Source organism: Schistocerca piceifrons, chromosome 2 (genome assembly GCF_021461385.2).
Source record: "Schistocerca piceifrons isolate TAMUIC-IGC-003096 chromosome 2, iqSchPice1.1, whole genome shotgun sequence".
Classification (NCBI taxonomy): Eukaryota; Metazoa; Arthropoda; class Insecta; order Orthoptera; family Acrididae; genus Schistocerca; species Schistocerca piceifrons.
The window spans coordinates 970,081,423-970,095,859 of NC_060139.1; the positions used below are offsets into that span (position 1 = coordinate 970,081,423).

Sequence of the window (14,437 nt, forward strand, 5' to 3'; positions counted from 1 at the left end):
AGGGATAGATTTACACAAGTTTTAAGATGTACTGGTACTGTATGTGACTGGAATGAAAATATTGCTTATGGAAATGAAGAAATAACATTTTCAAGAGAAATGGTCTGTAGCAGAATATCATTGCAGGTTAACAGACAACTATTAAAAGTGGTGGATTTATCTTCACTGTTATGCTCTGCACACTATTCAATCACAGTCAGACATTAAACTAAAATTGAAGCACTGTGATATTATGATTTTTTAAAATTATATTGAACTGGATTTTAATGTTAATCAGTAGCTTTAGCAACTCCTGACTGGCAATTTGGTATTTGGATATTCTCCTTCCTCCACATCCATGATCCTCATTGTTTGAACATAACTGAATAGAACAGAAATTCCTTTGAAAATGAATGTTTGCGTACCAAGAATTGGTTCTACCAATGAAAACATGTTCTATGTTCAACAGTGAGCAGCAGATGTCAATGTTTCTCCCAATACATCCACTGTAATATTTTAAATGGATCTGCACAATCACTATTATCTTGCTCAAGAATTTAAATCCGGTAGTCAAAAATCAAATTTAAAATTTGAAACTGTAAGAGTGAACATAAATTTAGTGAAACAATTGTGTATACTTTCATCCTCTGTTGGCAAACATCAAAACAGCCACACATTAAGAAGCCAGAAAAGTAAAGACATGTAAACTATGGTACACCTTCCTACGCTTTTCAAAATAATTATTAGTTTCTCAATGTTCAGAGGGCATAGCTTTCGCAACTGTATGTTCAATTAATGAAAAGATGCTCCAGTTCCTAATAAGAACTTAATGAAGTCCATAGGACTGGTTTCAGCCTTTATATTACACCATTATCAAGCGTATCTGAAAGTTATGCTGTAGAGAAGCATTTTATCATTTGACAGTCTTTTCTTCAGCATAGCTTTCAGACACACTTGATAATGGCCTAATATAACAGCCAAAATTAATCATGTGGACTTCATAACTTTCTTATCAGCAACTGGAGGAGATTTTCATTAACTTTCAAAAGATTTCAGGAGTTAGAATTACACATTTCTGCTCATAGTGTGACTAAAATGAAACCTATTCTGGAGAAATCCTGATGTGGGCACTTCTGCATTCATCTTACAGCTCTGATTGGCTTCCATCTGATTTCTTTCAGTTACAATAAGAGAAAGATATCATCCATGGGTATAATTTTATTAGTTCTAAAACTGGTTGTCCCTGCCTAAAAGTATTTCTAAACAACATTACCAAGGAGACAAATCATCAGTCTTTAAGTAACTTGAGACAGTGCATTAAAGAAGTGAGAGGTGATTATCCTTAAGGGGACCACAACATGGTTAAGGTCGAAAAAAATCGATTTTCGGTTTTCATCATATTTCGATAGATCAAGGTTTTATTTAAGTACTCTGAAAAGGATTTTGCTGAAAATTTTTTTTCCGAGCATTTAAAGAGCATTTTCCTACCACGTGTGTTTATGTGCCACGCCCACTTTTCTGCATATATTTTAGATCTTTATATCCCCTAGATTGCACGTTAAGAGATTTTTTTTCCTTTTTTTAATTTTTATTTTTTTTATTTACTCCCGAGTGTGTTGGCTATCCTTGGAATGCAACGGTCGGTATTCTTTTGCTTCTGCTGTTTGTAAACAACATGCTTTCAAACACACGGTTAGTTTCGTTCAAGTGTGATTGCGAGTAGTTGTTATACTTACATTTGTAGTGCTTGTTTACATGTGTTTTGTTGTGTTTATTGAAGATGACTAAACGTAAAGGCATTTTCAAGAAATGACAATTTAGAGGAAACAAGTTTAGAAAGCTTTCTGTACAAGAGGTTATGTCGCCTGGCAACGATGTTTCTAACTGTAATTCTTCAACAAGTGCATCATCAAAGAAGCTCTCGCCATTTCAAGAGAGTTACAACGAATTTACTGCAAGTGACAAGGGGTGCAGTAACATTATTATATATTTGAGAATATTATCGGATGTAATTTCTAAATTTGTACGATGTAGACAGTGTGGTGAGTCACAGAGTGTGAAAATTTGTGAGAGCTCCAGTGGGAGAAAAGGCCTAGCAATTGCTTTGGATTTAATTTGCACTAAATGCTCAGCTCTGATTTCATTTATGAGTTTTTCAAAACCAGATGCAAGTGGTCCTTATGAAATCAATACTAGATTAGTTTATGCCTTATGACCATTGGCAAGGGCATGGCTGCAGGGAGAACATTTTGTTCAGTGATGAACTTACATCAATCACCAAATAAATTTGAAAAACTGACTGCAATATTAGAGAAAGCTGTATGTGAGGTCAGTGAGGAAAGCAAGAAACTGGCTGCTAGGGAAGCAGTGGAAGAAAATGATGGATGTTTGGATATTGCAGTTGCAATTGATGGAAGTTGGCAGAAAAAAGGACATACTTCTCTGAATGGAGTAGTGACTGCCATGAGTGTAGACACCAGTAAAGTGTTAGATGTGGAGATAATGTCTAAATATTGCAAATGTTGTAAAGTCAATGAACATAAAGAACACAACTGTGTGGCTAATTTTAGAGGAACAAGCGGCGGTATGGAAGATCATGGAGTACAACAAATATTTCATTGCTCCGTAGAAACAAGAGGCGTATGGTACACCAAATATCTGGGCGATGGTGACAGTAACGCATACAACAATGTGGTGAACTCTAAGCCATATGAAGATGCCATTATTAGCTAAATAGAATGTGTAGGTCATGTTCAAAAACGTTTGGGAACAAGGCTGAGAAAACTAACTGTTGATACGAGAGGAAAAAAATTAGAAGATGGAAAACTGTTGACCGGACAGAGTCAGTTAACTAAAACTGAAATAGAAAACTTGCAGGTATACTACGAGTATACAATTAGGAGATATAAAGAAAATTAGGAGGCAATGAACATAGATGTTTGGGCCATATTCTTCCATAAGTCCTCTACTGATGATAAGCCATGTCATGGATTGTGTCCAGCAGGAGAAAATTCATGGTGCAAATACAATATGGCTCAGGTAACTGGGCAATCTTATTCTCACCAGCATTCTCTTCCTGCTGCAGTTATTACAGCAATTAAACCTATTTTCAGAGACTTGGCTCATCTTGACCTTCTAAGGAAATGTCTGCAATGGCAGACACAGAATCCAAATGAATGTTTCAACAGCATAATTGGGAACCACCTTCCTAAAACTGTATTTGTAGGCATGCATACAATGAAGCTACGAGTTCATGATGCTGTTATTACATCCAATTGTGGTAATATTGGAAAGTGCTGCGTACTGAAAAAGCTGGGAATTAATCCTGGTGAAAATATGATCACTGGGCTGCAACACTGTGATAAAATGAGGATAGCCAATGCAGACAGGTCTGCATCTAATATGGCCAAGAAAGCAAGTCAAACATCCAGGAAGGTGAAAAAGAAGCTGGAAGACCTGCTAGAGGCCAAAGAAGGGCCATCATATGCAGCAGGACATTTTTAATTAACTGTTAAGTAACAAATTTCAAAAATTTTTTCTTTAGAGTCAATTTCCTGCAAACTAAAATTTTCAGTACATATGCCCCATTATATCAGAAACTATCATAGATAAATGAATGAAATTTTTGGAGCCTCTGCATAACATAAAAAGCCACCTCTGGTACTACATTAATTAATATTCCCTCATCAGGAAGTTCACAAAAAAATATTTTCTGCAGAAAAAACTTAATATTTTTTGTTAATAAATTTAAAAAAGTATTTCTTAAAAACTATAAAATGGATCAAGTAGATTTTAGTACAGTTGACTCTATTATCATCATGTAACATACAGAGAAAATATTAAGGTCCTGCATCAAATTTTTTTTTTCAGGAATGGGTCAAACACTTGCTTAAATTAACATGGGTTAGATAGGCTGGGTGTGGTCCCCTTAAAACCACGAATTTTCATTAAAAACTTCCGGTTGTTTCTCACACTTGTTTCTTAATTCTATCTGCTTCCTGGGTCATTATTTGTTCACTGATTTAGTTTGTACTCTTACTTTCATATGCTTTTCTTGAGCTTTGTAAAAATGAGTGATTTTATTCTCGTGATAGTACACTCTGTGTGCCCTTTCACATAAATCCACAACATAAGAGTCTTCAATTGACTGCAGTGATTGACGTCATATGCACTTCAATAAAATATAGTGGAATTATGTTTATGAACATGCTGTTGAAACAACAGCGCAAAATGTATGCATCACTGCAAAATGTATACATCATCCCACATTTTAGGTAGCCAATTTCCCTGTCTATGACACCACAACAAAAATTTGCTTCTTACTTTATATAAGGATTAAACATATATTTTGAGTGCAGCAGAACAAATTATGTTGAACACAGGTGTTCTTGTTGAGGTCTTCAGTCCTGAGACTGGTTTGATGCAGCTCTCCATGCTACTCTATCCTGTGCAAGCTTCTTCATCTCCCAGTACCTACTGCAACCTACATACTTCTGAATCTGCTTAGTGTATTCATCTCTTGGTCTCCCTCTACAATTTTTACCCTCTACGCTGCCCTCCAATACTAAATTGGTGATTCCTTGATGCCTCAGAACATGTCCTACCAACCGATCCCTTCTTCTGGTCAAGTTGTGCCACAAACTTCTCTTCTCCCCAATCCTATTCAATACTTCCTCTTTAGTTATGTGATCTACCCATCTAATCTTCAGCATTCTTCTGTAGCACCACATTTCGAAAGCTTCTATTCTCTTCCTGTCCAAACTATTTATTGTCCATGTTTCACTTCCATACATGGCTACACTCCATACAAATAATTACAGAAATTACTTCCTGACACTTAAATCTATACTCGATGTTAACAAATTTCTCTTCTTCAGAAACACTTTCCTTGCCATTGCCAGTCTACATTTTATACCCTTTCTACTTCGACCATCATCAGTTATTTTGCTCCCCAAATAGCAAAACTCCTTTACTACTTTAAGTGTCTCCTTTCCTAATCTAATTCCCTCAGCATCACCCGACTTAATTCGACTACATTCCATTATCCTCGTTTTGCTTTTGTTGATGTTCATCTTATATCCTTTCAAGACACTGTCCATTCCATTCAACTGCTCTTCCAAGTCCTTTGCTGTCTCTGACAGAATTACAATGTCACTGGCGAACCTCAAAGTTTTTATTTCTCCTCCATGGATTTTAATACCTACTCCGAATTTTCCTTGTGTTTCCTTTACTGCTTGCTCAATATACAGATTGAACAACATTGGGAAGAGGCTACAACCCTGTCTTACTCCCTTCCCAACCACTGCTTCCCTTTCATACCCCCTGACTCTTATAACAGCCATCTGGTTTCTGTACAAATTGTAAATAGCCTTTCGCTCTCTGTATTTTACCCCTACCACCTTTAGAATTTTAAAGAGAGTATTCCAGTCAACATTGTCAAAAGCTTTGTCTAAGTCTACAAATGCTAGAAACATAGGTTTGCCTTTCCTTAATCTTTCTTCTAAGATAAGTCGTAGGGTCAGTATTGCCTCACATGTTCCAGTATTTCTACGGAATCCAAACAGATCTTCCCCGAGGTTGGCTTCTACTAGTTTCTCCATTCGTCTGTAAAGAATTCGTGTTAGTATTTTGCAGCTGTGGCTTATTGAACCGATTGTTCGGTAATTTTCACATCTGTCAACACCTGCTTTCTTTGGGATTGGAATTATTATATTCTTCTTGAAGTCTGAGGGTATTTCGCCTGTCTCATACATCTTGCTCACCAGATGGTAGAGTTTTGTCAGGGCTGGCTCTCCTAAGGCTGTCAGTAGTTCTAATGGAATGTTGTCTACTTCCGGGGCCTTGTTTCAACTTAGGTCTTTCAGTGCTCTGTCAAACTCTTCACGCAGTAGCACATCTCCCATTTCATCTTCATCTACATCCTCTTCCATTTCCATAATATTGTCCTCAAGTACATCGCCCTTGTATTAAATTTTCATCACCCTTCACTATCCGAATAATTTCTTTTATTTCATCATATATTCCTTCCACCTTTCTGCTTTCCCTTCTTTGCTCAGAAATGGGATTCCATCTGAGCTCTTGATGTTCATGCAAGTGGTTCTCTTATCTCTAAAGGTCTCTTTAATTTTCCTGTAGGCAGTATCTATCTTACCTCTAGTGAGATAAGCCTCTACATCCTTACATTTGTCCTCTAGCCATCCCTGCTTAGCCATTTTGCACTTCCTGTCGATCTCATTTTTGAGACGTTTGTATTCCTTTTTGCCTGCTTCATTTACTGCATTTTTATATTTTCTCCTTTCATCAATTAAATTCAATATTTCTTCTGTTACCCAAGGATTTCTACTAGCCCTTGTCTTTTTACCTACCTGATCCTCTGCTGCCTTCACTAATTCATCCCTCAAAGCTACCCATTCTTCTTCTACTGTATTTCTTTCCCCCATTCCTGTCAATTGTTCCCTTATGCTCTCCCTGAAACTCTGTACAACCTCTGGTTCTTTCAGTTTATCCAGGCCCCATCTCCTAGAATTCCCACCTTTTTGCAGTTTCTTCAGTTTTAATCTACAGGTCATAACCAATAGATTGTGGTCAGAGTCCACATCTGCCCCTGGAAATGTCTTACAATTTAAAACCTGGTTCCTAAATCTCTGTCTTACCATTATATAATCTATCTGATACCTTTTAGTATCTCCAGGGTTCTTCCATGTATACAACCTTCTTTCATGATTCTTAAGCCACGTGTTAGCTATGATTAAATTGTGCTCTGTGCAAAACTCTACCAGGTGGCTTCCTCTCTCATTTCTTAGCCCCAATCCATATTCACCTACTACGTTTCCTTTCTCCCTTTTCCTACTACTGAATTCCAGTCACCCATGACTATTAAATTTTCATCACCCTTCACTATCCGAATAATTTCTTTCATTTCATCATACATTTCTTCAATTTCTTCGTCATCTGCAGAGCTAGTTGGCGTATAAACTTGTACTACTGTAGTAGGTGTGCGCTTCGTATCTATCTTGGCCACAATAATGTGTTCACTGTGCTGTTTGTAGTAGCTTACCAGCACTCCTATTTTCCTATTCATTATTAAACCTACTCCTGCATGACCCCTATTTGATTTTGTGTTTATAACCCTGTAGTCACCTGACCAGATGTCTTGTTCCTCCTGCCACCGAACTTCACTAATTCCTACTGTATCTAACTTTAACCTATCCATTTCCCTTTTTAAATTTTCTAACCTACCTGCCCGATTAAGGGATCTGACATTCCACGCTCCGATCCGTAGAATGCCAGTTTTCTTTCTCCTGATAACGACATCCTATTGAGTAGTCCCCGCCCAGAGATCCAAATGGGGGACTATTTTACCTCCGGAACATTTTACCCAAGAGGACGCCATCATCATTTAATCATACAGTAAAGCTGCATGCCCTCGGGAAAAATTACGGCCGTAGTTTCCCCTTGCTTTCAGCCGTTCGCAGTACCAGCACAGCAAGGCCGTTTTCGTTATTGTTACAAGGCTAGATCAGTCAATTATCCAGACTGTTGCCCTTGCAACTACTGAAAAGGCTGCTGCCCCTCTTCAGGAACCACACGTTTGTCTGGCCTCTCAACAGATACCCCTCCGTTGTGGTTGCATCTACGGTATGGCTATCTGTATCGCTGAGGCACACAAGCCTCCCCACCAACGGCAAGGTCCATGGTTCATGGTAGCCACTAAATTTTAATTATATTAGGTCAGTGCTTAATTTGTAGGAAAAGAAAGAGGTTCCAGTACTGTGACCTCCAAGATGTTTTAGAAGTTTAGAATTCTTAAAACGTTATGTTAACTTATGAGCCTTTTTAGTGCAGCAGAACAAATTGAGCTGAACACAGGTATCCACTAAATTTTAATTATGTTAGGTCAGTGCTTGATTTGTAAGAAAGAGGTTCCAGTACTGTGATCTTCATGGAGATGTTTTTGAAATTTAGACTTCTTAAAATGTTATGTTAACTTATGAGCATTTTAGAAGTGTGAATACAACATTTGTTTCACATCACAACAACCACAGCAAAAGTTGTATCATACCACATCGTAAAATCAATGGCTCTGGTTTTTTTTCCCCCCCCCCCCCCCCCAGTGGTAACAGTACAGCGAACCTGTGTCTACCATTACAAATCAACCACTGCATTAGGTCCAATAAGAAGAGTTACAGAGGACTAGAACCCAGATTAGCAATGCTCTGGTATAATCACAGAAAAGAATGTGCAACCTCACAGTCATATAAGCTACCACAAGACAAAGGGTTTTAATCAGTGGCAGAAGGCACGAAAACATCTGAAAATAATAAAACAACTGCATTCAGACTTCCATGCAATGAATTTACAATTATAGTAACAAAATGGTGAGGAATAAAAATAATTCCAAATAATATGAGGTAAATTCCAAGCTTTCCAAGCTATTTAACAGCTTTTCCCACATTTTTCTTTGCCATTCTAAAATTTTTAGACATTTTAGTATAATAAGGGAGCATATATGATTATACTCATTTAGTGAATGTTTATTAACAATAAGTATATAAGTTTAGCAGAAATATTTATGAAATATATGTCCACTGTCAATTTTTGGAGACTTGCTGTCTTGAATAACTTTTCCAGTCATCATGACTATTAAAAGCATTTCACAAGGAACAATAACAAAATGCGATCTTACTGTACTTAATAGATGCAACTGAATACCACAGTGACTTTAGTACTTCTCACACCAAGCACTCTGTGCTTTGCACTTGACGGCGATTTGTAGGACACAAAAGAAAATATAGGTGGTTCTAACATTTGATACATCTCATTATTAATCTCTCTTAATTTTTGAAAAAATACAGAAAGCAACTTTCACCTTTGCAGAAAGTGATATCAAAGTAAAATTCACACTAAGAGCAAATTAAAAAAAAAAAAAAAATACTGAGAGGAAATTTAAAAAATATTATTTCAAGTATTTTGAGACTCCCAGACATTATCAAGTCCGACCTGTATTTTTAAGTAATTTTTTCAAATTAAAATTGAGGAAATTAAGAAAATCTTCTACAAGAATTTTTATTCGCCACTAACCTGTTTTCGACTTCTTAGATCATCACAGGTGACAACTGGTAGTTGTAACTTATGAAGACAAAAGTGTAAGGCAATACAGAAGTTACTGCATTTCAAATTATGATAACTATTTTAAAGATACTTCATACAAAAATAAATTGCCATAATTTAAAAATGATATTACTGTAACTGCATACTTCTCCTATATACGGACAGATTAAAGAGAAAAAAGGAAACTTTTATATTTCTTCTAACAATCACCAAGGATTTTATTTATACAATTATTGGTTTTAACTGCAATCTACAGTCCCCTTCTGATCCTATGTTACAGTGCAAGTAACCTCATAATACAGAGGAGAATATGTTGTCGTACTGCTTAACATTGCCTTAAGCAGTGTGGCAACCACTGTGTCTCTGTGTTATACTGCAACAATGGACCTGAAGACAACTGTACAGTATTGTATGCATACAACCTGTCATTGTCATCCAGTTAAATAAATAGGTGAAAAACAATTTCTACAGCAATGACAGTGCTTCCTAAAATGACAATTATGTTGCTGCTTGACTGACCGACATATTATTCTTCAAAATGCTTGCAGATGAAATTACAGACATCACTTTGTGCCAATGGCTTTGGAGTATCTAAACTGTTGAATAAAAATTTAAGTATGTTATTGTTAGTACAATACGGATGTCTTTATTTACAGAAATTTAACATTTACATAAAAGTCTTTGAACTAATGTCAATATTTGGGATCATGCCCCCCCCCCCCCCCCCCCCCCCGCCGATTCATGCTGACTAGAACACAGAAAGGGTACACTTTTATGTCATTTTTATTTGTATAGAATGTTGTTAATCAGGTTAAGAGCTTTAGCTGTTGCTGAAGGCTATCATATAATTCTGTTTGAAAAGCTGAGTTGTAAAATGGAAAAGATATGAGGAAATGCACCATGGACTGGAAACCAGAAGTTTGTAATTTAGCGGGTGCTGGTAGCTTGCAGATACTGTATTATTACTATCTATTATTTTTTTTGTATACATTGAAAGTGTGGCTGTATGTTCTAAAGCCTTTACTAAGGTCCAAGACATTTCCAGAAATGACTCCCTCCTATACTGTGAATTTATTTTTATCATCTTGGAATTTTAAGTGTTCGAACAACGTATTTAATGGACAGAATATATCAAGCCTCAGGTACAGCACAGCACTGCGCATCATGCACATATCGGAACCCAGTATTTGATTATACAATTGAAGGCCTAATTTTTAAGAAAATTAATACTTAATTGAAACTTCTGAGCTGATTAAAATTGTGTGCAGAATCAGGACTCAAACCCAGGTCTTTGCCTTTGACAAGTAATGGCCTTATTGACTGAGCTATCCAGGTACGATTTGCAAATGCCCCAAACAGCTTCACTCTTGTCGATACCCTTCCCACTACTTTCCAAACTTAACAAAAACCTTCCTTCATACCTTGCCGGACTAGCACTCCCGAAAGAAAGGATATTGTGGAGAAATGGGTTAGTCACAACATAGGAGATTGTTTTCCGAGTGATCTTTCACTCTTTAGCGTTTTGAAGTTTCTTGTCACATTAAAACTCTATACTGGGACAGAACTTGAACTGCCGAGGTCTAGGCAATGGCTATATTTCTCCACAATATCCTTTATTCTAGGAAAGCTAGTCTGGCAAGGCGCAGGAGAATTTTTACAAAATTTCAAAAGCAGGAGAGAGATGCTGGCAGAAGAGTGAGAGTGAAAGCAGGTCATAAGTCATGCCTGGATACTCAGTCCGTAAGAGCATTGCCCACAAAAGGAAAGGTTCGAGTCCTAATTGGGCACACAGTTTTAACCTGTCAGGAGGTTTCACAACAGCCATTGTTCAAAAGTGTCCACTAAAATTATGGATAGTAATGGACGGAGGGAAGGGGATCCAATAGCTAGACCATTGCTTCAATGTAAATAATATTCTGGAACAGATGAAAATTCTGTTTTATATTGGTTTTATTAGCAAAGATCATATTGTATAATTATATCACATTCATATCGGTTCTGCATTAAAGAACACATTGCAGGTACATTTGTAAATAAATTTTTAATGTTGAGTAAGACTAGTTTGGAACCAGGTAAAACTGGCAAATCATTAATTTAATCCACAAGGGCTATAGAATTTTTGATATGAACCATTTGCTTAATTTATGATTTTGTTTTGATGATGTAATTTAGTTCTCTATCTATTAAATTAACAGGGAGTACATTTCTGAACCGAGTATTTGATTATGCAATTGAAGGTCTAATCTTTAAGAAAATTAATTCTTAATTGAAACTTGTGGCCTGATTAAAATTGTGCACAGAATAAGGACTCAGACGGATGGCCCAACTGGACCCACTGGGGCACCATGCTTACGTACTTTAGGTGGACTGTACAATATGGGATCCGCAGGGTTCGTCTACTCAAGTGTCAAACTATTACTCTTGGATATTGTGTTCTTGGGTGATTTTGCGAAAGTTTTCATTTGCTTACTACAAACTGTAATTAAACAGTTTAGTGAAAGAATACAAATTGTTGTGGAATATGTAGAAAGCATCTCTTTTTTCATTCTTGTTATCATGTTTTGTTGACATCTAATAGGTAATTCAATTAATCTACAAAATAACTGAACGTCATGTGTATCAGACGAGCTAATAGTGGATCTGTTATTAGATACGTGAAAAGGATATTAACACGACATACCTGAATCTTAACATTTTCAGACATCTTAGTTCCCTATCAGCTGACAACCTCTGATAATTCCAAGTATTTGACATATACACCTCCATAGCTGTAGTAGATACCTTTAGTCAATTAATATACCTACAACAGTTTGGCCGCTACAAGATTTGGACGTAGTTCCTGCCAAATATGATTCCCGCTGGTCTCCTTCAAATACAGCAAAAGAATTGTTTTAATTTCACCGTCCTATGTATGAGTGTCTAATTTAGAAGACTATCTATAAAGTTGAGCTGGTTGCGAGTAAGATATTGGTATTTACCTCACAAGAAGCAATGAATCAGGTGACAGGAGCAGAAAAAACACCACTAAACAAGCTAGCTTTATACATGCTCACTGTTGGAGCACCATTAACAAAACTACATGCAGAGGAAATGAAATCTAGGAACCAGAGAAAAACCTGCTTGGTGTCAGAATAAAGTACAACATGCCACGAGAGGAACTTCAAACCTTAACTAAAGGGCTGGAGGAAGAACACTTGATCAGCTGTGTACATGGATAAGATGACAGCATGTATAACATTGTGGTGTTTTACTAACATTAGCATATAATGAATTTTAAATCAAATAATTCCTCTACCCTATTAAAGCTGTGCATTTTCCATGCACAATTTTTGGTACTTACCTACAAGCAGTCTTTAGACAAATAATAATTGTCACATATTCATGAATTCCCTTTGTTGGTGAAACTGAAGAGCTTCAGAAAGTCTCTTCCAAAAATTTTTGGCGAAAATCATTTTTCTAGCTGCTTTGGGGTGAAAACTCAAGATACATTTTGATTAAGATGTGCCTCAAAGGTGTTCTCTAAGTAACACCACATCCACAAACCTATTAGAAATAACTCTTGTCAGTTCACTGTTGAAACAAGCGAATGACATCCATCACATGAAAGTCAGTGTAAACATGGGGAAAAATGTAAATCTAATTAAAAAATGAAATACAGAGGGCAAATTTAAATAACACTGAAAGCATGTAAGAAACAAATTGTCTAAACAAAGCAAAAGAAGAATGCAGGATACTTACAAACTGGACAGAAAAATAGGTTCTGCTCATTTACTAAATGCCATGAAGTCAGGATTTTACATAAACAATGCTTTTCAAATTACGATACTACGGCTGGAACCTATTTGTCTGTCCTAGATATCTACAAAAACAAGATTTTTGCTATTACACTATTAAGCTTTCTTACAGCTATTAAGTACCCAACAAATCATGACCATTCTGTTTAATATTACAAGCTTTGTCTGAAACATAAGAAACATTATATTTGTTGCGAATTTACTTCTGCATGACAAAAAGTTGATCAAGCCTACATCTCTTCTCTCTTATTCTCTATTTCAAGCTATTTATTACTAATGAAATAAAGCTATCAACTTTTCTGGTTGGAGTACATGCGGCAAGTATACACAACAGTAAACTTGCAGCACGTGAAGGAGATGGCTGGGTCACTCATCAAAATATTGAGAATAAAATGGAAACAACAGCCTACATGTAACACTACATTTAAACTCTGCTAATGACTGTAAAGTCCATCACAGAGTATAGGTTCTATTATACCATTTAGTAGCCCTCCCATTCCACTCATGTATTGTGTGTGGAAAGAATGATTATTTAAATGTCACTGTGTGTGATGTAATTAATATAAGCTTGTCCTTATGATCCCAAAGTGAGTAATTAAGCATAGGGTTGTAACATATTCCTAGAATCAGATTTAAAGGTGGTTCTTGAAAATTTGCAAGTAGGCTTTCTAAGGACAGTTTACATCTATCATAAAGAGTCTGCCAGTTCAGTTTTTTCAGCATCTTGTGACCCTCACACAGGTGAAACAAAAGCTGTGACCTTTTGTGCTGCCATTCTTTGTAAAACTTCAATAATCCCGTTATTTCTACTTAGCCCAGGTCCCACACACTCAAGCAGTATTCCAGAATAGGTTGCACAAGTGATTTATGAGTGATCTCCATTTTTGACTGAGTGCATTTTCCTAGTATTCTACCAATAAACGGAAGTCTGTCACTTGCATTACCTATTACTGAGCCCATGTGATGATTCCATTTCACCTCCCTACGAAGTGTTACACCTAGGTGTTTGTAGGAGGATTCTAACTGTTTTATTGATATTATAGGATACTATGTTTTTTAGTTTTGTGAAGTGCACAAGTCCACAAGCTTACATTTTTTTGAAGAAAGTTGTCAATCTTTGCACCATATGTAAATATTATCAAGATCTGACTGAATATTTATGCAGCTTCTTTCAAATAGTACTACACTATAAACAACTGCATCATCTGCAAAAAGTCTGAGTTCAGTATTAACTTTGTCCAGAAGGTCATTAATATACAGCATGAATTTAAGTGTCCCAACACTCTTCCCTGGAGCACACCCAAAGTTACTTCTACATCTGAAAATGACTTCCCATCCAAGGTAATGCTGCATCCTGCTTACCAAAAAATCATCAATGTAGTCACGAATTTCATTTGATATCACATATGATTGTACTTTTGACAATTGCATAGGTCTGGCACCGAGTCAAATGCTTTTTGGAAATTAAATGAACTGCCTTGATCCAAAGCTTTCAGTACGTCACATGAGATAAGCGAGAGTTGCGTTTCATTGATTGATGTTTTCAGAATCCA

At 36.4% G+C, this 14,437-nt stretch overlaps 1 protein-coding gene across 1 annotated transcript in view; it reads right to left on the minus strand.

Annotated features, from left to right (window-relative positions):
* Positions 1-14,437, minus strand: part of LOC124776413 (mitochondrial uncoupling protein Bmcp) — a 104,112-nt gene that overhangs the window by 60,904 nt on the left and 28,771 nt on the right. The gene's annotated exons all lie outside the window — the stretch shown is intronic.